This window comes from Panthera leo, chromosome B2 (genome assembly GCF_018350215.1).
Source record: "Panthera leo isolate Ple1 chromosome B2, P.leo_Ple1_pat1.1, whole genome shotgun sequence".
In the NCBI taxonomy this organism is placed as follows: Eukaryota; Metazoa; Chordata; class Mammalia; order Carnivora; family Felidae; genus Panthera; species Panthera leo.
In genome coordinates, this window is record NC_056683.1 from 142,950,984 (window position 1) to 142,976,500 (window position 25,517).

At 41.9% G+C, this 25,517-nt stretch overlaps 1 long non-coding RNA gene across 1 annotated transcript in view; it reads right to left on the minus strand.

Annotated features, from left to right (window-relative positions):
* Positions 1-21,837, minus strand: part of LOC122220556 — a 35,506-nt gene extending 13,669 nt beyond the window's left edge. The window contains exon 1 of the long non-coding RNA XR_006202933.1: positions 21,373-21,837. This is a non-coding gene — a long non-coding RNA (uncharacterized LOC122220556). The remainder of the gene's footprint in view (positions 1-21,372) is intronic.
* Between the last annotated feature and the right edge of the window lie 3,680 nt (positions 21,838-25,517).

Below are 25,517 nucleotides of genomic sequence, written 5' to 3' on the forward strand. Positions count from 1 at the left end.
GGATATAATGACAACAAGGATGGACAATTTCGAGGAATAAATCAGTGATATAGAAGATAAAATTAGGGAAAATAATGAAGCTGAAGTGAAGAGGGAAAGAAAAGCTTTACAACACAAATGTAGGCTTAGGGAACTCAGCAATTCCATAAAGCATAAAAACATTCATATCATAGGAGTCCCAGAAGAACAAAAGAGAGCAAAGGGGGCAGAAGATTTACTTGAGCAAATTATAGCTGAAAACTTCCCTAATCTAGGGAAGGAGACAAATATCAAAATCCAAGAGGCATAACTCCCAACAAAATCAACAAAAGCCAGCCAACACCAACACATATCATAGTAAAATTTACAAAATACACAGACAAGGAAAGAATCCTGAAACAAGCAAGGGGAAAAATGTCCTTAATCTACAAGGGAAGAGAAATCAGGTTTTCAGATCTCTCCACAAGAACTTGGCAGGCCCAGAAGGAGATGGCATGATATATTCAATGTGCTGAATGCAAAAAGTATGCACCCAAGAATACTTTATCCAGCAAGGCTATCATTCAGAATAGAAGGAGAGATAAAGAATCTCCCAGACAAACAAAAACTAGAGAAGTTCAGCCCTGCAAAAAATATTAAAATTTCTTTCCCACAAAGACTAGAAAGGAACAGGGAACATCATCAGAAACACCAACTTTACAGGTAACACAATGGCACTAAATTCATATCGTTCAATAATCACTCTGAATGTAAATGGACTAAATGCTCTAATCAAAAGACATACAGTATCAGGGGCACATGGGTGGCTCAGTCAGTTGAGCATCAGACTCTTGATTTCAGCTCAGATCATGATTTCATAGCATGTGGGTTCAAGCCCCACATCAGGCTCCACACTAACAGCACAGAGTCTGCTTGGAATTCTCCCTCTCTCTCCCTCTCTCTCCCTCTGCCCCTTCCCTAGTGTCTGTCTGTCTGTCTCTCCCTCTTTCTGTCAAAATAAATAAATTTTAAAAAAAAGACATAGGGCATCAGAATGGATTAAAAAAAAAAAGACCCCTCTATATCATGCCAATAAAAGACTCATTTTAGACCTAAAGATACCTGCAAATGGAAAGTGAGGGGACTCTATCTATCATGGTAATGGATGTCAAAAGAAAGCCAGAGTAGCCATACTTATATTAGACAAACTAAATTTTAAAACAAAGACTATAACAAGAGATGAAGAGAGACACTATATCATAAGGGGTCTATACAACGAGAAGACCTAACAATTGTAAATTTTTATACCCCCAACTTAAAAGCACCTAAATATATAAATCAGTTAGAAACAAACATAAAGAAACTCATCAATAATAGTACAATTAATAGTAGGGAACTTTAACACCCCACTTACAACAATGGACAGATCATCTAGACAGAAAATCAACAAGGAACATTTCATCCTAAAGCAGCAGAATACACATTCTTTTTGACTGCACACAGAACATTCTCCAGAATAGATCACATACTGGGACACAAATTAGGCCTCAACCAGTACAAAAAGACTGAGCTCATATGGTGCATATTTTCAGACCACAACACTATGAAACTTGAAGTCAACCACAAGAAAAAAATTGGAAATTAGATAACACCGCAAAAATACAAACAATTATAAGAGAATATTATGAAACATTATACACCAACAAACTGGGCAAACTGGAAGATATGGATAAATTCCTCAACACATACAAACTACCAAAACTGAAACAGGAAGAAACAGAAAATTTGAACAGACCCATATCTGGCAAAGAAATTGTATCAGTAATCAAAAGTCTCTCAATAAACAAAAGTCCAGGGCCAGATGACTTCCCAGGGGAATTCTAGCAGACATTTATTTATTTTTTATAAATGGTTTTTAATGCTTGTTTGTGAGAGAGAGAGAGACTGAGCATGAGCAGGGGAGGGGCAGAGAGATAGGGAACACTGAATCTGAAGCAGGCTCTAGGCTCTGAGCTAGAGCCCAACACGGGGCTCGAATCCACAAACTGAAATCATGATCTGAGCCAAAGTTGGACACTTAACTGACCCAGGCACCCCTACCAGACATTTAAAGAAGAGTTAGTATCATAATCAATTAATTAATTAATTAATAAAATAAAGAAGAGTTAGTATCTATTCTTCTCAAAGTATTCCAAAAAATAGAAATTGAAGGATGACTTCTAAATTCATTCCATGAGGCCAGTATTACCTCAATACCAAAACCAAAGACCTCACTAAAAAGGAGAATCACAGGCCAATATACGTGATGAAAACACACACAAAAATTCTCAACAAGGTACTAGCAAATCAAAGCCAACAGTGTATTAAAAGAATTATTCACCACAATTAAGTGGGACTTATTCCTGGGCTGCAGGAGTGATTAAATATTTGCAAGTCAATAAATACGATACACCATATTAATAAATGTTTGTTTATTTATTTTGAGAGAGAGAGAGCACCTTCAGGCAGGGGAGGGCCAGAGAAAGAGAGAGAATCACAAGCAAGGGCTTGATTTCATGACTATGAGGTCACAACCTGAGCCAATATCAAGAGTCAGACACTTAAATGACTGAGCCACCCAGACACCCTCTGATGCACCACATTAATAAAAGAAAGGGTAAGAACCATATAATCCTCTCAACAGATGCAGAAAAAGCCTTTGACAAAATACTGCATCCATTCTTGATAAAAACCCTCCACAAAGTAAGGATAGAGGGAACATATTTCAACATCATAAAGGCCACCTACAAGAGACCCACAGCTAATACTCTCAATCAGGGAAAACTGAGAGCTTTTACTCTACAGTCAGGAACAAGACAGGGATGTCCATTCTCACCATTGTTATTTAACGTAGTATTGCAAGTCCTAGCCTCAGGAATCAGACAACAACAAGAAATAAAAGGCATCCAAATCAGGAAGGAAGAAGTCAAACTTTCACTATTTGCAGATGACATGATACTCTGTATAGAAAACCTGAAAGTCTCCACCAAAAATTCCTAGAACTGATACATGAATTCAACAAAGTCACGGGATACCAAATCAATGTAAAGATATCTGTTGCATTTCTATACACCAATAATGAAGCAGCAGAAAGAGAAATCAAGGAATTGATCTCATTAACAACTGCACCAACAAACCGTAAGATACCTAGGAGTAAACCTAACCAAAGAGGTAAAAGATCTGTGCCCTAAAATCTATAAAATACTTATGAAAGAAAATGAAGATGACACAGAGAAATGGAAAAACATTCCATGCTCATAGATTGGAAGAACAAATCTTGTCAAAATGTCGATACTACCCAAAGCAATCTACACATTTAAAGCAATCCCTATCAAAACAACACCCCAGGATTTTTCACAGAGCTAGAACTAACAATCCTAAAATTTGTATGGAATCACAAAAGATCACAAGTAGCTAAAGCAATGCTGAAAAAGAAAAACAAAATGGGAGGCATCACAATTCTGAACTTCAAGTTATATCATAAAGCTGTAGTCTTCAAGACAGTATAGTACTGGGACAAAAACAGACACATAGATCAATGGAACAGAATAGAAAACTCAGAAATAGATCCACAGCTATATGGTCAACTCATCTTTGACAAAGCAAGAAAGAATAGCCAATGGAAAAAAGACAGTCTCTTCAACAAATAGTATTGGGAAAACTGGACAGCAACATTCAGAAGAATGAAACGGGACCACTTTCTTACACGATACACAAAAATAAATTCAAAATGGGTGAAAGACCTAAATTTGAGACAGGAAACCATCACTATCTTAGAGGAGAACACAGGCAGCAACCTTTTTGACCTCAGCCATAGCAACTTCTTACTAGACACATCTCCAGAGGCAAAGGAAACAAAAGCAAAAATGAACCGTTGGGATTTCATCAAGATAAAAAGCTTCTACGCAGTAAAGGAAACAGTCAACAAAACTAAAAGGCAGCCTATGGAATAGAAGATATTTGCAAATAACATATCTGAAAGAGAGTTAACATCCAAAATCTGTAAAGAACTCACCAAACTCAACACCCAAAAAACAAATAATCCAGTGAAGAAATAGGCAGAAGACATGAATAAACATATTTCCAAAGAAGACATCCAGATGGCCAACAGACACATAAAAAGATGCTCAACACCACTCATCATCAGGTAAATACAAATCAAAACTACAGTGAGATACCACCTCACACCTGTCAGAATGGCTAAAATTAACAACACAAGAAACAACAGATGTTGGCGAGGATGTGGAGAAAGGAAAACTGTCTTACAATGTTGGTGGGAATGAAAACTGGAGCAGCTACCCTGGGAAACAGTGTGGTCTCCTCAAAAAGCTAAAAATGGAACTACCATATGACCCAGTCATTGCACCACTAGGCATTTACTCAAAGGATACAAAAATACTGATTCAAAGAGGCACATGCACCCCAATATTTATGGCAGCACTATCCGCAATAGCCAAGTTATGGAAAGAGCCCAAATTTCCATCAATGAATGAATGGATAAGGAAGATGTGGTGTGTATATATACCAGAGTCAATCAGCCATCAAAAAGAATGAAGTCTTGCCATTTGCAAAGACATGGATGGAGCTGGAAGGTATTACGTTAAGCGAAATAAGTCAATCAGAGAAAGACAAATACCATATGACTTCACTCATATGTGGAATTTAAGAAACAAAACAGATGAATATAGGGGAAGGGGAAAAAAGAGATGGAAGCAAAATATAAGAGACTCTTAACTATAGAGACCAAACTGAGGGTTGCAGGAGGGGAAGTGGGCAGTGCATGGGCTACATGGATAAGGAGGATTAAGGAGGGCACCTGTTGGGTTGTGCACTGGTTGTTATATGTAAGCGACAAATTCTGCTACTGAAACCAATATGACACTATATGTTAAGTAAAGAGAATTTAAATAAAATTTGGGGGGAAATGGTCACAATCCAACACACGGACACCACCAAGTGCTAGTGAGGATGTGGAGCAATAGAAACTTTCATTCACGTTGGTGGGCGGGCAAAATGGTGCATTGACTTTGGAAGACAATCTGACAGTTTCTGACGAGGTAAACAGTCTTACCAATGGATCCAACAATTACGCTCCTAGGTATTTACCCAGCTGATTTGAAAACGTGTATCCAGATAAGAGCCTACAAGTGAACATTATAGAAGTTTTGTGCAACCAAGATGTGCTTCAATAGGCAAATGGACACACAAACTTTGGTACATCCATACGATAAAATATTACTCAGCCGTGAAAAGAAATGAGCTATCAAGCCACAGAAAGACATAAAGGAAATTTAAATGCATATTGCAAACTGAAAGAAACCATTCTGGAAAGGCTATATACTATGTGATTCCATTTATACAACATTCTGGAAAAGAAAAATATGTAGACACGTTTAAAGGATTAGTGGTTACCATGGGGCACCTGGAGGGCTCAGTCAGTTAAGCATCCAGCTTCAGTCAGGTCATGATCTCACAGTCTGTGGGTTTGATCCCCATTTCAGGCTCCATGCTGACAGCTCAGAGCCTGGAGCCTGCTTCAGATTCTGTGTCTCCTTCTCTCTGCCCCTCCCATGCTCATAATTTGTGTGTGTGTATGTGTGTCTCTCTCTCAAAATAAATAAACATTTTAAAATAATAAATAAATAAATAAATAAATAAATAAATAAATAATAAATAAGAGATTAGTGGTTATCAAGGGTTCAGGCGGAGGAGTGGGGATGAAAAGGTGGAGCACAGGGGGGTTTTAGGGTGGTGAAACTATTCTACATGACACTGTGCATTCATCAAAGCCCAAAAGACCGTACAGCACAAAAATTGAGACTTAATGTATGCACATTTTAAAAAATCATTTAGGAAGTCAGAGACCTAACCCCAGAGATCTAGGAATGTGACCCTACCTGGAAATAGCATCTTATCAAGTTAACACAAGGTCCTACTGTAGTAGAGTGGGCTCTGAAACCCATCTGACTGGTGTCCTTCTAAGAAGAGACGGACACACACAGGGAGAAGATGTGATGACAGAGGCAGAGATTGGCATAACGCTGCCACAAGACAAGGAGTGCCAGGGATTGTCAGGCACCACCAGAAGCTGGAGGAGACAGAACAGGATCCTTCCTTAGAGGCTGCAGAGGGAGCCTGGCCCTAACAACACCTTGATTTCAGACTTGAAGGCTTCAGAGCTGTGAGACAATGAATACCCATCACTTTAAGCCACGCACTTTGTGGTATCGTGTTACAGCCTCCCAGGAAACCAACACACCCCCTCTGTTACCTGGCTTGAGATAGAAGGCATCACCCCACCCTTCCCAGCAGAGAAAGAAAAACACCACAGCGCTGTGACAGCTGTCTGCAGAAAAACCCTCCTTTTCCTCACCTCTTGCACCTCGATTCCATTCTAGGCTGGAGGCGTGTGGTTCACTAACACACAACTCACCTGGGGCCCTTCCCTTTGCAAGTCTCACACACAAAGCGCCCTTCGTTTCAAAACATGGGGCACCTGGGCTTTGTTTTGGCTTTGGGAGCCCCTGCTGAAACTGAGGTTTTTAAAGCTTCATTTTAACATCTTGCTGCATGTTATATTTGATTCGGTCTCTCCTATTCACTGGATTTCTTCTTTGCCTCTTAATTCAATCAGAATGTTTGGGCCAGAATATAGCACATATTTCCTGCACGGTGTCATGCTGTGGCCCGCTCCCTAATGTCCACAGCTGAAACCACATGAACCCCATCAGGACCCGAAGCCCCACTCCAAACCCCGCTCCAGAGAAAGGCAACAACATCAAAAGGGCTCTGGCGAGATAGCCCATCTGCTCCACGTCAAGTCGGTTTCCTCACTTATTCTTGGTATCCTCGGGATTCTGAAACTGAGATATAAAACTTCCTATGCCCAGCACCTTTAGAGACAAAACTCCTCTCCCAGCACACAGGCTCGCCAACTTGCAACGACTGCATTCTTGGCTCTGACCCCAGCCCCGTGAGATTAGGTTTCAACTATCTCTGCTCAATCCTTAACTCACCCTTTGAAGAGAAAGCCTGGCTATTGGATCAGGTCTGTACCTATTGCTAAGGAATAGCATTCATATCTCACCTACCTTTCTCTCTTCCCTCCCCATCCATCGTGGCCCACATCAGAGAACACAGGACACCAGACCTCCCTCCTGCTGGATGTGAATAGACAGGCAGGAACACTCAACTGAGCTGTGACCAAACCACAGCTACTCAGAAAATGAGCCTTTACGTGAAGGTGATACTGAGATGTCAGAATAGACAGACAGAAAATATCTAGACCCTTGGGGCACCTGCAAGGTTCAGTCAGTTAAGCATCTGACTCTTGATCTTGGCTCAGGTCGTGATCTCACAGTTCGTGAGATGGAGCCCCGTGTCGGGCTTTGCGCCGACAGTGTGGAGCCTGCTTGGTTTCTCTCTCTCCCTTGCTCTCTGCCCCTCCCCTACTCACACACTCTCCCTCTCAAAATAAATAACAGTAAAAAACAAACAAACAAAAAAAAAACCTGGATCTTTGAAGACCACATGAGCCACTGGATCAACCAGCCCTGAAATCCACCGTATCTTCAGACTCCTGTTACATGAGTCACCCAATGTTCTCATCAGTTAGCCAGTATGAGTCGGGATTCTTTTTTCTCTGCAACTAAAACACCCTATTGGATCCACCCTCAACTTGGACCAACAATCAGACTCATGGCTCCACACACTTGTCACCAGATGTTCAACTGAGTGTGTGTGTTTGTCTACACATCTATCTAAACACCTTGAAAAACATAAAATGCCAATTGGGACTTCTAGCATGAGGGCCACCTAGGTGGCTCAGTCGGTTAAGCATCTGACTCTTGATTTCAGCTCAGGTCACGATCTCACAGTTTTTGAGTTTTATCCCTGCATCAGGCTCTGCACTGATAGTGTGGAGCCTGCATGGAGTTGTCTCTCTCTCTCTCTCTCTCTCTTTCCTTAACCTACTCTCTCTCTCAAAATAAATAAACTTTAAAAAAATGAAATCTTAAAAAAAAGAAACTTCTAAAATGAATTTTTGTATTTGCATACTCTACAATGTGTCAGTGAATCAAATAGAGACAGATACAATAAATATGTCATAACTACAAGAGTTGTGTGCAACACACAAATATAGATTACTTAGCATAATCTTAGAGGAAAAAAATTAGTGTTTTATGTCATGAATAATGATACTTTACCAAAATTACTTGAATGGTATCTGGCATTAAAATGTAAATGCTTTTGTGTAAAGTTTTAGGATGGGGTTTTAAATGCCATCCTAATAACCATTAGGATCCCAATAAAAATAATGAGCAAAAGTTGTGGTAAGCAAATATGACACTGAAGCTATCACAATGGCCAACATTCTGTATGAGTAAATATGTCTATTAAGTCTGCTATGCTATGGCCAGCATAGGGCTAATGCCAAACATCTGATGGCAAACTGAAAATAATCAAATGACAATGGGTGTCTCCAAACAGTCACGGATTTAGACTATGAAATAGAATTTTACATATTAACATTTTTATTCCATGGTCTAACTGTAATACAGCTTTGTTCTTTATCGAAGTCAGTTAAATTTTAACACTGAATGTTAACATCCGTATATTTCACTAATTAAGAGCTAATGTATTTATTTGTAAACCACTAGAATTGCTTCTCTGATAGAACTAGAAAGTACAACTGGGAATTGAATCTGGTCCCTACACTTTTTGTTAATATGGTCACCAAAACCCTGAAGCTCTCCCACATTTTCAAGCCAATGATTCCACATTAATGTCACAATTTGGTTTTGAAACAAATGCGTTTCAAATGTTCACAGATGTTAGAGTTCAAAAACTCACATTTAAGGCACATACATTCTTCGGCAGTAGTAAAGAGTATACTGGACTTTTGAAGAATTTACAAAACACCCCAGAAAACGTTTGTATAAAGAAAAAAAGTAACTTGACATCTTAACTGAAGTCAGCCTCATGACAATTACAAAAAACTAAACACAGATAATTAAGCCATTTATTATCATCCAAATAAACACCAGTAAGGTTTAGATAAACTATCTAATGAATAGTCTAAAACATAACACAATGGTGAACACCATCTCCAAAAGCAATTTTAAAATATTTTACTTAAGTGGAAAATAAAAAGCAATAGTCTTGGCATTTGCCCAAGACATGCATTGTCAAATTCTTGTATTTATTTACTAGAACCATACAGTATCTTTCATCTTAAGAATTCCAACTTAATGCTAAGAATCTTGAAAATAACCAGAGGCAAGCACATTGCTTAATTGTCCTCAGACATCCCCACAAGAAATTATGTACCCATCAAAATTTAAGGACTAGCTTAAAATAAACAATTACACTTACATAATAACTTCTCTCCCTCCCTCCCACCCTCCTTCTCTCTCTCTCTCTCTGTCTCCCACACACACAAATACACAAACCCCCAACCTTCCCCACCAATACACACACACACACAGAAAGAAAAAGTACCAAATTGATTATTTGGGTCTCAGTGAATAGGCAGTAAGTAACTACTTAGTCTAAAGTTTTTAAGCCATAGTCTTCTGATCTATAATTGGTCACCCTTCATTTTTTTCTACACAAATTAGTAAATTATTAACTGTTTTCATTTCAGTTGTAATGCAAAAAAAATTTAATGTAAGCACTTTCTCAATTGGAGTGTCTGCTTTATGTCCAAGGACACAAGGGGACTCCACCCTGCCGGCAGGCTCATCAATTACATAGTCATTCATTAAGTGATACCACTTTAACAGATAAATGAAGCATTTTTAACCCAGTCAAGGTAAAGGGTGAATTGCATTGCAGATGGCAGAAGAGATATATATCTTGCCATATTCTGAGTAAGAAGAATGTTAGGAGAACTGCATCGCCTTAGGGAATGGTGTGCAAATCTGCCAAGGGAAACACAGGAAGAGGGTGCAGGGCAGTATTTACGGGGAGGCACGATGTAGGTTCGCTGATGTGGTTCCTTTGAATTATATCAGCTTCATAGTTATGTTTGCATTAAGTGATGTGTTTATTTGGTTTTATAGTTGTGTAAGATCCATAGAGGTAGAAATTTTTATATAGATTTGTATTTCTACATATATGAATACGTAAAAGTTGAGGCTCCTGGGTGGCTCGTCAGTTAAGCATCTGACTTCACGAAGCTCAGGTCATGATCCCACCATTCATGAGTTCGAGCCCCGCATCGGGCTCTGTGCTGACAGCTCGGAGCCTGGAGCCTACTCCGGATTCTGTGTCTCCCTCTTTCTCTCTGCCCTTTCCCCAAGCATGCTCACTTGCTCACTTGCTCTCTCTCACTCAAAAACAAATCAACATTAAGAAAAAAATGTCTTAAAGAATCATTTAACTTAAAAAAAAAAAACACTTAACTGAGTCTCCCGAATCCTTTCATTTACATACATACACACACACACAAATGGGTTTTCGTATCAAATCTTACCATTCCCCTGAGATCTTCTTGTGTGACTTACCAACAAACTGGCAGAGAGGAAACATTTCAGACAATTGCTACATTATGACAAAAGCTGAGCCCCATGGCCCACATCTTGTTGGCACAAAATTCAGTCTTGCAACATATTCTTAAACAGATAGATTTTATCCAATAATATAATTGCCCGTGGCTCTGAGAACACAGGTTTCATGTATGGCTCTAGCATTATGGCAGCAAAGAAAAATAGAAATTATCACACTGATCCAATGTATTCGCTCATGAAACCAATATTTATAATTATACAGGGCTTCATAGTGGCTGCTGGAGATGCAATGCTGATTTTTAAAACAGCACCATGACCCTTGCCTTCATGGAGCTTATGGTCTAGTTGAGGCAACCGCTACTAACCAAACGATCGTGCAAAGACAGTAAAAACCGCTGATGGTGTGTGCTCTGAAGTCACCCCCTGCCGTGAGGAAGGTGTACAGATAACCAAGTAAGTTTTCATCAACCTAATATTCTGTTGCCAAAAGGGCCCTTGCTTTGACCTGAAAGTGGATGTAGACCAGCTTTCTGGCTGTCAGCACAAAGAACACGGCCTTGGAGGTCACACAAGTCACATTTTTCACAGTCTTATCTGAAAACCAACGAGCTACTTAGGAACATAGCTGACCTAGTACTGCAATTTGAAGAAAAAAATTCCAGTTCATATACCAGAAGGAGGAGGAAGAGAAGAAGAGGAAGAGGAAGGAGAAAAGGAAGGAGAAGAAAGAATAAAGGAGAGAGGAAGGAAGGAAAGGAGGGAGGAAGGAAGGAGAGAGGGAAGGAGGGAGGAAAGAAAGAAGGAAGGGAGGGAAGGAAGGAGACAGAAAGAAAGAAGAAAAGAAAAGAGGATGCCTGGCTGGCTTGGTCAGTAGAGTGCGTGACTCTTGATGTTGTAAGCTTGAGCCCCACGTTGGATGTAGAGATTATTTACAAATAAAATCTTAAGGGGCACCTGAGTGTCTCAGTCAGTTAAGGTTTGGACTTCAGCTCACGTTATGACCTGGTGGTTCATGAGTTCGAGGCCCCCATCAGACTGTCTGCTGTCAGCACAGCACCTGCTTCAGATCCTCTGTTCCCCACCCTCTCTCTCTCTGCCCCTCCCCTGCTCCCTCTCTCTCCTAAAAATAAACATTTAAAAATTAATTGATTTATTTAAAAATTTTTTAAAAAGAGGAGGGGGGGAGGAAGAAAACAGTGAGACACAAGTTGAACAACATATTCCTCGCCCACACCCCCCAATGGCTCTCATGATATTCAGATGATATTCAGGGCAAAAGCCAAAGCCCCTCCAGAGGCCAACAAGCCTAAGTAAACGATGCCCCAACCCCAGCCTCATTACCCCCTGCTACCCCCTTGCTCTCCAGCCACATTGTCTCCTGGCCATTCCCAGAGCACACTAGGAACTCACACCCACACGAAGGCTTCAGTGGGGTGCTCTTCTCCTACACATCTGTACCCCTCACCCCTACTTCCTTCAAGGGTTCACTCAAGAGACACCTTCCCAGTGAGGCCCACTATGACCACATTCTTAAATGTACCACCTTCCCCCACATTCTTATTCTGTTTCCATAGCACCCTCCCCTTCTAATGTACTAAATAATTTACTTTTTTGTGCTTTGTTCATTGCTCCATCACCAGCAATAAGAATTGTGCCTGGTAATAATATCAACAAATACTTGTCCAATAAACCAATGAATGAACATCTTGGCAAATCCCTACCACGGTATCACAAGGGAACTCTGTCATAACGTTACCCCTGTGAATGCCAACAACAGATCTCCAATGTGCAGTTAATAATTATGTCAAAAGTTTTAAGTAGTTGTTTTCTTTTTTGAGAGCAAGCATGAGCAAGGGAGGGGCAGAGAGAGGGGGGAGACAGGGGAGAGAATCCCAATCAGGCTGTCGATGCCAGCACAGAGACTGACTCGGGGCTCAGTCCCACAAACCATGAGATCATGACCTGAGCTGAGATCAAGAGTCGGGCATTTAACTGACTGAGCCACCCAAATGACCCAAAGTTTCAAGCAGCTTTTAAATATATGTATTGCATAGTCATGATGGACCAGGCACTGTGCCAAAGGCTGCAGGTCAATTATTTAATTGTTGCCACAACTCTGTCAGAGGCAATCTTCCCCTATATTACAGATGAGGAAGTTGAGACCTGGGGAGATCAGGTTATTTGGCAGTGGTCACACAGGTGGCAAGAGGAAGAGCCAGGGTTAGAGCAGGACTCAAGTCAAGAACATCTGTATCCGATGCCCAAGCTTTCAACCACTGTCTTGTCCCACTCACCTGTTCAGCTAAGAAGGTCTACAGAAGACTAAAATATTGCAGTGCACATGAGCAGCAATCCAATCATCTGCCTCATCCATGAACAATTCTAGACAACAGGGGACTGCATCACCTTTGTTATAATTATTATCATAATGACAAGGAGGAGGAAGCAGGTGATGGCGAGGGATCAGAGCCTCTCACTCATGACGGATCTCCATGTGATGTACTAAGCACTCATGCTTCACATAAATGTCCATAAATATTATTTCTTGATTTTTATAAATATCAGTCAGCAGAGAGTTTGGGGTTTCACTCTGACAACTATCTAAAGTGTAAATTACATACTGCAGAGTACAGGCAGGGCCACACCCCTTCATCATCCAGTGGGTTTAAGTAGGATTTGTAGAATAAACTACAATGTACCTGAACAGAAGGCGGTTCACTCCACAGGAAAGAGGCCTGGGGTCATCATTTTCCCCACAAGACACTTTCTGGGTCCCACACACAAACAAATGGACCGTTGAAGTCCAAGTTGTGGGGCATTAAGGATACCCACAATAATTCTCACTAGGCAAGTGTTTTTAAATGAATCTTACCAATGCTATTTGTAGCCATTGTTTAAAAAACAAAACAAAACAAAACAAAAAAACCTTAGTAAAGGGCCAGAAATGTCTTGAAACATTTTAAGCTCAAGTACCTTAAATAAATGGAATGGACTATTGTAGAGTGGTTAAAAATAAGCTTTTAAAATGGCAGTTTGGCTTTTCCGGGGCACGTGTGTGGCTCAGTTGGTTAAGCACTCTTCATTTTGGCTCAGGTCATGATCTCACGGTTTGTGAGTTCAAGTCCCACTGACGGCATAGAGCCTGCTTGGGATTTTTTCTCTGCCCCCCTGCCCACCCCTTCCCCACTCAAGCTTGCAATCTCTCGCTCTCAAAATAAATAAACTTTAAGAAATATTTAAAAATAAATTAAATTAAATGACAGTTTGGGTTTTCAAAGAGACTCTTACATTCTGCTCTCTGATGATAATTAGATGTCTATCTATTAAGGCAACTTCTAGTTCTTGATAATAAAGCCAGGTCATCAACATATGGGATAATGCTTTCTATTCTGTTTTCCGCAACCAAAAACATATGCCATGTAAACTGAGGAAAATGCCAGACTAAAATGTGAGGAGACAATAGCTAAAAGGAAAGAGCTGTTGAAGGCACCCCTGTTTACTTAGGTTGATCATGAGGCAAGTGTCAAGCCCTGTGACAAGCTCTAGGGACACAGAATAGATGAAGGTCAATTCACACCCTGGAAAAACTTGACGCCTCTTGGAGACACAGACCTAGAAGCCAATTATTATGATGTATGCCAGTACGTTCCAGAACAGAGATGGGAGCAGATAGGGTGCGAAGGACTGACCACTTTGGCCTGGGGGCATCAGGAAGAGGCACCATTTGACCGAATCATAGAGACTAAGTGGATTCTGTCAGGAAGAGAAAGAGGTGGAAGGAAGCAGTTGAATATTTAAAGAAACAGGAATTGAGAGTTATGACCTACAGAACTGTGATCACCTTCTAGAGGGAAGAAACTCCTTGGCAAGAGGTGGGGGAGAAATAAAACCAGTAGTCAACATCGTGGGTGACACCCACACGCGGTTTCCCTTGACTTCCCTTGGGGTCCTCTTTAAAATGCCTGAATACTGTGCATGGCACCTTGGAACCTAAATGAGTCAGAACAAAAGATTTTGGGAAAAAAACATGACACAGGAACTTTTGCCTAAAGGAAATTTTTTTTCAAGGGGTGAGAAAGATGTGAACGGAAACCATGAATTCAAAGTGCAGAGCACAGAATCTCGCCACGGGCAAAGTCAGAAATCTTTACAAGACGGTGCATACAGGCTAAAGACTCTGTCCAAGGCTATTGAAGTACAAAGCAAAGAGAAGGGTGTTTTTCCCACGATGACCATTTGCACAGGGTCCATGATGTGAGGGCTTCTACTTACACCCCAAGGCAGCATCTAAGACAGGTTCTAAGCAGCCTTCATTCTGGATTGTCAGAGGCCAGAGCCAAGAACAGCCATCTGATCGCATGACCTGTGCAGATCCATAGGGACCAAAGCTCCGAAGAGCCCCACACTGTGTTTCACGCTGTGGTGTCACCCCTCGAAATTCTTGATAGTCTTGTTTTTTAATTTGTGTTTTGGAAATGAAATCTAACAGGACCACAGAGCTTAGAATAAGCAGAAGAGATATGCGCAAAGCATGTCTGTCATTCCCTAATGGCCCCTTCGCCCCCTTCACATGAAGCATCCGCCAAGCTCCATGAGCACAGATTCCCGTGGACCCCTTGGAGTTCAGTTAGACTCAAAGCCAGCACAAGGGAAACATGTTCTGTCTGTGATTGATAGGCTCTGAGAGCCACGCTTTCCATTTGAACTAGAACTTGCTTCCCATGTAAAGAAGACATGGTGTTCTAAGAAATACAAGACCAGAGGCGCCTGGCTGGCTCAGTCGGTTAAGCATCTGACTTCGGCTCAGGTCATGATCTCACAGTTCATGAGTTCGAGCCCCGCATCGGACTCTGTGCTGACAGCTTAGAGCCTGGAGCCTGCTTCAAATTCTATGTCTCCCTCTCTGCTCCTCCCCAGCTCATGCTCTGTCTCTCCTTCAAAAATAAATAAAAAATTTAAAAAAAAGAAATACAAGACCATATTCGTTCTTACTCTTGTTATCCTGTATTAGCCAACCAACTTTGAAAATAGTGACCTAGAAGGAAAAGGAAAGAGATGGCAATTGCCAGGGAGAAAGAAATATTCTTCTGTCCGAGATGCTTCTAGTTGAACTAAGAATGAAATTTATGTGAGGCAGATTAAGAGAAGAAAAACGAAGATTAATTCCATGCGAATGGAGGCCCAGTAATAAAATGGAGACCTAAAGAGTTGACCAAGACAGACAGCTTTTACACTTTTTAGACGGAGACAATAAATCTGTGAGGAATTAACAGGACAAGGAAAACAACTTGCAGAGCTTCAACCAGTAAGGAATTCTCAACAGAATTTGGGCCAGGGTAGTAATGAGTAGGAAGTCACAAGAGTACATTACAGCCTTCTTGGCTCGAAATTCCCCATCTCTGGTGATGGGATGTCTCTCCCTCCTGGGACAGGGAAGGCACCTTTCACATGGGAGATTTGTTTCCTGCTATCAGGGGGACAGAAGGGTCTGAGGGTCCTCGCACTGGCCATCTCTCACATAACTTGGATTTAAAATAATCTATAAGCCACACTGGCCCATCTCGAGGAGGCCTGCCCCTGGCCCCCACACAATTTATAGCTCTTTCCCCTAAGACCCTCCTTGCTCATCGGTGAGCCTAACCTGAGCAGACAGTGTTGGTAGAACGCGTGCACGTCAGGAGGAGAAATAAAAACAGTTAAGTCAATTTTGTGCGGTCTTACAGCCGTTCTGGTAAAAACAAAATGCACGTGCCTGTACAAAATATGTATTGTGTCGTTCTAGGTGATTCCACACACAAATTAAATGCTTTTGTATCTGTACTAAAAACAAGCATTACACAGTATAAAGATGACTAGTAAAAATTCATGCTAATAATTTAAATTTTTAATTATTCTTTCCTTAGAGTGACATTGACTAGCAAATAAGAAAACATCATGACAGGTTGAGAGAGACTGTGGAAAATAGGAAAAAGCTTTATATTTCAGTGCCTTAAACAGTACTTTTTTTCTTTTTTGAACAAGCAACATCACATTTTCCTTTTGCACTGGGACCCACAAATTAGTCAGCTCTGATGTGAACTCTTAGTTATTAGTCTATATAGATACAGAAAAAATTATAGATGTGTCTGACATATGTACGTAGGTATTTTCATATATGTGTGTATATGTGTGAACATGTATGTAACTGTGTGTGTAAATGTGTGTACATATCTGTGTGTATCTAGGTGCATATGCATGTATGTATGTGGATGTATCTATGTGTATATCTATATGCATATGTGTGTTTATTTATGTGTGTGTACATACTCACATCATATTTACATATTCCTTAGCTCTGTCCAACAAAAAGACCTGGGAGTGGGGTGCTTCGGCTCAGGTCATGATCTCACAATTTGTGACTTTGAGGGCCCCCCATCAGGATCTCCACTGTCAGCACAGAGCCTGCTTCAGATCCTCTGTTCCCCCCTCTCTGCCCCTTCTCTGCTTATTCTCTCTCTCAAAATAAATAAATAAACTTAAAAGAAGAAAAAGAAAAAGAAGACGACCTGAGAGCAATGACACTCTAAAAACAATGAGCTCATCTGGCTCCTAGATCTGGCTTCTAAATGCCATTCTCCACTAAAGAACCCAAAGAAAAACTCTTAGAAGAAATGGCAGATTAGGGGGCAAGGAAAGTACAATATAAACTTTGCACATGTTGTGCCAGAAATTGATGATGGGGTGTGTCAAAAGGATGCAGAAGACACCCTGAAGTGGTTCTCGCTGACTAAATCTGAAAAAAATAGCCCATTGAATAAAATAACAATTCTTCAGTCTACACTGGTATAAACAAATGAGTAATTGGAAAATTTGATGATGAACATGCAATTTACATAGTCTCAAAGTACCTCTTCCCCAAAGTCTTGTTAGTTACAAACGGAAAAAGAGTATCTTTATGATGGAGGTGCCTGCCAGACACCACGGTAATCAAGTGCTCAAAGGGAATAGTAGCTAACCCATAGCGGTACAAACTGAAACCCTGTGCCACCTGATAGGATGTGGTGACAAGAACACATACCACTTCTGAGCTTTTCCTGCCAAAAATGCGTATATTGAGTCTAATATAAGGAAAGAGATGTACTGAGGGACATTCTACGAAGTCACACCTGTAATCTCAAAAGTGCCAATGTTGGGGCGCCTGGGTGGCTCAGTCGGTTGAGCGTCCGACTTCAGCTCAGGTCATGATCTCACACTGCGTGAGTTCGAGCCCCGCGTCGGGCTCTGTGCTGCCAGCTCGGAGCCTGGAGTCTGCTTCGGATTCTGTGTCTCCCCCTCTCCCTGCCCCTCCCCTGCTCATGCTCTATCTCTGTCTCAAAAATAAATAAAAAACATTTTAAAAAAAGTGTCAGTGTTATAGAAGACAAAGAAGGACTGTGGAACATTCCAAGCTTTAAAGATATTAGGAGACACATAACTAAATACAGTGGTAATTCTGGACTGGATCCCTCTCCTGTAAAGGGCATTATTGGGACAATGTGTAAAACTTGAAGGGTAAGTGAGAATCACAAAACAGTAATGTACGGTTGTTAACTTCCTGACTTTGAAGGCTCTCTAGTGACTATGTAGAAGAATGTCCTTGTTTGCAGGAAATACAGATAAAATATTCTGTGGTGATAGGACATCATATTGGCAACTTTCAAAAGATTCTGAAAAAAAAAACAAGTTTCTATAATTGCGACTTTTATGTAAATTGAGACTGTTTCAAAAGAAAAAGGTTAAAATGAAAAAAAGTAAAAGATTGTTCTCAAGTGAACAAAACAAAAAAGTCTTGTCCTCCTTTAATACTATTTCAACACCCTGAACCCACTCGGGTTTTACAGAAATCCTGCTTTTAGGAGAGTGCATGGGAAGGAGAAAAGTGTGGAAATACTGCCACCTACTGGTCTTAGAGCAAATATATTTCGGGTGATGGGGGCGGGGTGGAGGTGGAGGGGAGGCCATCCTGAGGTACCCTCTGCACTGGGAAGAATAGAGCTTTTTATAGGGATGGACTTTTATTTATTTTTTTAAATATAATATATTGTCAAATTGGCTAACATACAGTGTGTAAAGTGTGCTCTTGGGTTTTGGGGTAGATTCCCATGGTTCATTGCTTACATAGGACGCCCAGTGCTCATCCCAACAAGTGCCCTCCTCAATGCCCATCACCTGTTTCCCCTCTCCCCACCCCCCAGCCCGCCATCCACTCTCAGTTTGTTCTCTGTATTTAAGAGTGTCTTATGGTTTGCCTCCCTTCCTCTCTGTTTGTAACTATTTTTCCCCCTTCCCCTCCCCCACGGTCTTCTGTTAAGTTTCTCAAGATCCACATATGAGTGAAAACATATGGTATCCGTCTTTCTCTGACTGACTTATTTCACTCAGCAGAATACCTTCCAGCTCCATCCACGTTGCGGCAAATGGCAGGATTTCATTCTTTGTCATTGCCAAGTAGTGTATCATTGTATATATAAACCACATCTTCTTTATCCATTCGTCAATTCATGGACATTTCCAAAATTTGGCTATTGTTGAAAGTGCTGCTATAAACACTGGGGTACAGGTGCCCCTATGCATCCGCACTGCTGTATCACACCTAGGGATTAACTTTTAAAAACTGTCAGAGAGCTAAGGAAACAACAGGTCACTGCATCTTGAGGCCTGCGCAAGAATCCAATCTGACACTCGGAGCTGGTGGCAGATGGCTCTTTGTGTTTCAGATGAGCCCAGGCCATAGTCTGGACTGAGTTTAAGAGGAAGGGATACATTTATGGGGTACGATAAAGGCGCAAAACTTCATTCCCCAGCAGGCTTGGAGTCGGTGAATCCTCTGGGAAAAAGAAGAAATAAGAGAACTGGCCCAGGGATAAGGTACCAGGCCAGGACCCTGGGAGAGAGACAGCTAGCAAGATCTAAACTGGCTCATAGGGCAGCTCTGTGGGAATTGAGAAGACACAGCGTCCAGGACAGGAAAAGGCTGGATCTCAGCTCACACTCACCCTCCCGGCCTGACATCCAGCTTGCCGATCATACACAGGGGCTCCAGCTACTGCTAAGATTCTCCCCCACGGTGGGGTGAACACTGAACCACCTAAAAGTTATTTGTTAGTCTTTTGAAATTCCATTTCTACAAAACTAAACAGTCTCGCTATGTGATCTAGCAATCGCTCTCCTTGGTATTTGCCCAAACGAGCTGAAAGCCTGTATTTACACAAAAACCTATGCAAAGGTGTCTCTAGCAGCTTTATTCATGACGGCCAAAACTTACAGGCAACCAAGATAAATTGTGGTACAGTCACACAATGGAATATTATTCAGCACTTAAAAAGAGATGATCTATCAAGATATGAAAAGATGTGGAGGAACCTTAAATGCATCTTACTAAATGTAAGAAGCCAATCAGAAAAGGCTACTACATTCTGTATCATGCCAAGTATATGATATTCTAGAAAAGGCAAAACTATGGAAAGAGTGAAAAGAAGAACCTCAGTGGTTGCCAGAGGTTTGTGGGGATACAGAGGACTTTCAGGACAGTGAATCTATTTTGTATGATACTCTATGAGGCACCTGGGTTAAGCATCTGACTTCAGCTCAGATCATGATCTCACATGGTTCGTGGGTTCAAGCCCCGAGTCCGGCTCTGTGCTGACAGCTCAGAGCCTGGAGCCTGCTTCGGATTCTGTGTCTCCCTCTCTCTCTGCCACTTGCTCTCTCCCTCTTTCTCTCTTTCAAAAATAAACATTTTTAAAAATTATTTTGTTTGATACTCTAATGGTAGATGCATATCATTATATATTTATCAAAACCCATAGAACATGCAACACTGAGAGCTAACTCTAATATAAACTGAGGACGTCGGGTGAATATGACTTGTCCATATAAGTTCACTGAACATAACAAGTGTACCTCTCTGGTGAGGCATGTTGATGGTGGGGAGGCAGGAGGAGTCGGGGAAGGTGGGTAAATGGGAAATCTCCATATTTTCTGCTCAGTTTTGCTGTTAATCTAAAATTGCTCTAAAACACAGTCTAGGGGAGCCTGGGTGGCTCAGTCGGTTGGGCGTCTGACTTCGGCTCAGGTCATGATCTCACAGTTCGTGGGTTCGAGCCCTACATCGAGCTCTGTGCTGACAGCTCAGAGCCTGGAGCCTGTTTCAGATTCTGTGTGTGTCTCTCTCTCTCTGCCCCTCCCCCACTCGTGCTCTGCCTCAAAAATAAATAAACATTAAAAAATTTTTAATAAAATACAAATTCTATTTTTCAAAATTCTCTCTATATCACCAATAACCATAACGACAACTGAATATAGTCAAAATAAAGAGAGTAAGAGATACAATTGCCCACACCCTTTCAGCACTGAAAGTGTCACAAATTCATGTGTTTGAGGGGGAAAAAACGAACGCCTTACAAGTATTCAATTAAAACAAATTTTAAGATGAATTTCATCTATTTCTTACCCCTGTAATCAAGAAATATGCAAGAAATCTTATACTTAGTAAGGGGAGAAAAAAAAAAAAAAGACTAGAAAAACAAGTAAAGCTTGTGCTTAGTTAAAACCTCAAAAGATTGGAAATTCTCCAGGTTAAAATCTTTAAGTGCAAACATTCCTTAAACATTCCTTAAACTTAAAGGAATTCCTTAAATTCCTTTAAGTGCAAACATTCCAGGTGTTTGGGTATGAGAAGGTTTTGTTGTCTTGAGGTTAAAAATGTAAGTGTATTTCCTTTGCCTTATTTCTTGCATCATTAAGGACTTAACCTGTTTATGAGCCTGTAGTATTATGAGCCATACAAAGATTCATCTCTCACCCAGAATTCTGAGGTCCTGGGGGAAAAGGAAGAAGAACTTACAGAGTTAGACTGCTGTGGACTGAACTATGTTCCCCTCAAAGTTCCTCTGTTGGAGTCCTAACCCTCAGTGTGACTGTGTCCGGAGATAGGGTCTTTAGAAGGTAACTGAGGTTAAATGAGGTCATAAGCATAAGAATGAGGTCATAAGCATAAGAATAGCACCCTAATTGGATAGGATTGGACCCTTACAAGAAGAGGAAGAGATGGGAGGGGGTGGAGGATATGCAAAATAGGTGAAATGGAAGAAGAGGTAAAAACTTCCGGTTATAAAATAAATCATGGGGATGATAAGTACCGCATGGGGAGTATAGTCAATATCATAGCATTTTGTATGGTGACAGGTGGTAACTACACTTATCATGGTGAGCACGTCACAATGCACATAACTGTTGAATCATGATGTTGTACACCTGAAACCAACATAATGTTCTATGTCAACTATACTTCAGTTTAAAATAAAGTAAAATAAAATAAAATAAAATAAAATAAAATAAAATAAAATAAAATAAGGACACCTGGCTGGCCTAGTGGGAAGAGCATGCAACTCTTGATCTCAGGGTCATAAGTTTGAGCCCCACGTTGGGTGTAGAGATTACTTCAATATGTAAACAAACTTTTTAAAAAGAATGTAAGAAAGGTTTAATATAGGGACATTTCTGGGGTGCCTGGGTGGCTCAATCTGTTAAGTGTCTGACTCCAGCTCATGTCATGATCTCACGATTCATGGGTTCAAGCCCCACATCAGACTCTGCACTGACAGTGCAGAGCCTGCTTGGGATTCCTCTCTCTCCCCTCTCTCGACCCCTCCCCCTCTCAAGCTAGTGCTCTCTCTCTCTCTCAAAGTAAATAAACTTAAAAAAATAAAACAAAATAAAATAGGAACATTTCTTTAAAAATAATAAAATAAAGCATATATAAATAAAATATCACACCAACCTAAATGAATATTAATCAAGATATTATATTTGCTTTGCACTTAGTTCATGAGGATCACAAACCAACAGGGACCACAGAGAATTTCTAGTCTGGGGGGTTTCAAGCTGCATTGTGAGGACTCCCTCAGGGCCTGTCACATGATAAGGGAGTTATTTATTGAGCACCAACTATGTGCTAGACACGGGGCCCAGCGATTCAGCTACTATTAGCACACAAGACCCCTGCCTTCTTAAAGCTTAGGTTCTAATGGGGAGAGGCAAGTAACAAACAAGTAAAAAAATAGACAATCACAGACTCTCCTGGGAAGGAAATACATTTAAATAGGATGGTTGGAGGCCTGTCTGAGGAAGTATGGCCCTGTTGGAAAAGAGAGGAATAACTTCCCTGTGGTGGGAACAGCAGGCACAAAGTCCCAAAGGCCCAGAAGAACTGAGAGGGGTCTGGGAAATGGTGAACCCAGCACCCCAAGTGCAGGGAGTGGGCGGGAGAGGGATGAGAGGTAAGCTTCAAAACCAGGGAAGAGCCTGACCATACAAAGCCTCGAAGGTCTTAGGAAGAATTTTGGACTTCATTCTAAGAGCGAAGGAACGACATTTCAGTTTTCAACAGAAGAACGTGTACTTCTGGGATTATTCTAGCTGCTACGTGGGAATAAGTTATAGGGGTGCAAGAGTGGAATCGGAGAAAACCCCCTTGGGAAGCTCTTGGAGAAAATGCTGGGGAGAGAGAAGAGACATGAGAAGGAAGAAGAAAGCACAAGACTTTCTGAGAAACTGGACAACAAGATGGAGAAGATGGAGAGTAACTAAGGGTCTGGCTTCAAGCCATCAGGTGTTACCACTTAGTGAGGGGGGAAGGGCTTAGAAATGAGAGCACTTGGGAGTGGGCAGAACTCGGAGCTTTCCTTAGAGTACGTTGGTTCTGAGCTGCCTCTTGGTGGCTCACATGGCACAGCCAGTGAGCGAGTGGGAACTGTGTCCCCCAAGTCCGGAGAGCAGAGCGGAGCCGGAACTGACACAGAGCAGAGCGTCAGCTCACGACAACTGTCCTGCTCAACTTGCCTAGGCAGAATAAGTAACGAAACGAAAGTTACATACAGTAATTTTAATGAATTTTTAGTTCATAGAAGCAGTAAACCCAGGCACTGGCTTCAGGCACCACCAGGTTCAGAAACACGACAGTGACACTGACAGTGACAACGGAGCTCTGCCTCTGTCTCCATGGCTTGGCTCTCCCTGCTTCACTCACTGTCTTAGTTCTACAACCAGCTTGTTCCACTGTAGAGGGCAAGGTGCCACCACCTTACAGGCTTTCCCAAACAGGAGTCCGAAGAAGAGGAAAAACCACTTTTCCCACTGTCCGTATGCTGAGGCTTAGAAAGATTCTCACTGACCCAGTTTGAGTCATGAAACCATCCCTGAACTGGTTCTGCACCCAAAAATGGAGAACTTGACGCACCTGATTCGTGCCCCCACCTTGTGGGCCAAATTGGGGAGGAAGGGGGCAGAGCACAGGAATAGACACTTACCGTGCCCTGAAGGAGTGAAAAGAAGTTGTTCCCCAAAGAATAATAGGATACTATCAGGCAGAAGGGGAAAACCATTGGCTTAGTAGTATTAGTTGCTATAATAAACAAGTCACAACATTTCTGTGCTTTTCCACATTTTTTAAAAAATATTTATTTAGTTTTGGGAGAGTGCAAGCAGGGGAGGGGCAGAGAGAGGGGGACAGAGGATCCGAAGCAGGCTCTGTGCTGAGAGGCAGACAGCAGCGAGCTTGATGCGGGGCTCGAACTCATGAACCACGAGATCACGACCTGAGCCAAAGTCGGATGCTCAACCAACTGAGCCACCCAGGTGCCTCTGTGCCTTTCCACATTAAAATGCTAGTTCTTGCTCCCATAATCTGGGTATTCTTGGTCATGCAGCTCTCTTTGAAGCAATAATTCAAGGACACAGATTTTTTTTTCTCCTATGTCTACACCATCTTCAGCAAGTGACTTCCAAAATAGTAGCATTCATGTTCAGCAAGCCAGCAGAAGGGACAAAAGAAGATTAGGAAGCCTTGCCCGCTTCATAAGCCTTGCCGCTTCATAACCACCTCTGGTCACCATCCAGAAGCAACCACGTGGCCCCGTCATTACATAAGGAAGGCTTGGGAAAGTGGCGCCAACCGACTGGCCACTCCCCAGCAACAGTTGTACACTGTGGGAGGAAAGCCTAGACCTTAGGTGGGCAGAGGCCACATCTGCACAGAGGCTGAGAGGCAGAGGCGGCCGATACCCCCCCTCACACAGCCCTGCAGCAGTCCTGCGCTGGGGCAACAGGGTAGTGTGTGCTCCAGTCCATGCTTCTCTAGGCTCGTCTGTCTGTCACAAAGGGACTCCGTTCCTGGCTCTCGACCCAAAGTCACCTGATAAACTTTTACAAATAAACCCTTGCCCGGACCATTGGAGTCAGAGCCTTCCATGGGTGCAGCCTGGGCATTATTACTTTCCTAACATTCCCCTGAGGGGACTCAAAAGTGCGGCCTGGATTGAGAACCATTTCACTGAAATAAAGGAAAGACATTTAATAGTTTTAAGAAGTAAAGAGAGGAACCAACTGTCTTAAAAATCCAGTCTTGAAAATTTGAGAGAAGAACTCTGACTAGCCCATCTCGAGACAAGGGGCCATCAGGAGACCATGGACCATCCCTGGAGGATGAGTTCATGAAGAACAGGTCAAGCAAAACCACAAATGTTCCCCTCAGTGTTCAGCACACATCAGGCGTGGTGTTGGATCATCGGAGCAGTGGGGCAGAACCCCAGAAGTGGCAGCGTGATCAGCAGAGAAGTAGGAAAACACTGCCAGTACCACACGTTCAAGGAGTTTGCCTGGGAAGGGGAGATGAGACATAGGAGACTCTTCCCAGAAGATCTAAGATGATGCATAAAGAAAACTGGCAGAACAGCCTCTCCACGGCTAAATGTTAAGAAGAGGCCACATCAAAGAGGGTAGGAAGGGTGGAGACACGACTGGAGCTAAATGGACCTGCAGGACTGTCTGCAGAAGGGAAGGACTGGCGGGTGTGGAGAAGGGAGAGAAACAGACCCTCACACCAGGCACCCCAGGTCCCCAGAGCATCTGACTTTGAGAAACAGAGGGGCCAAATTTCACAATCAGTGGGGCTTAACACCTAGAACTTAAAATATCAGCTGGGCTCGGCGA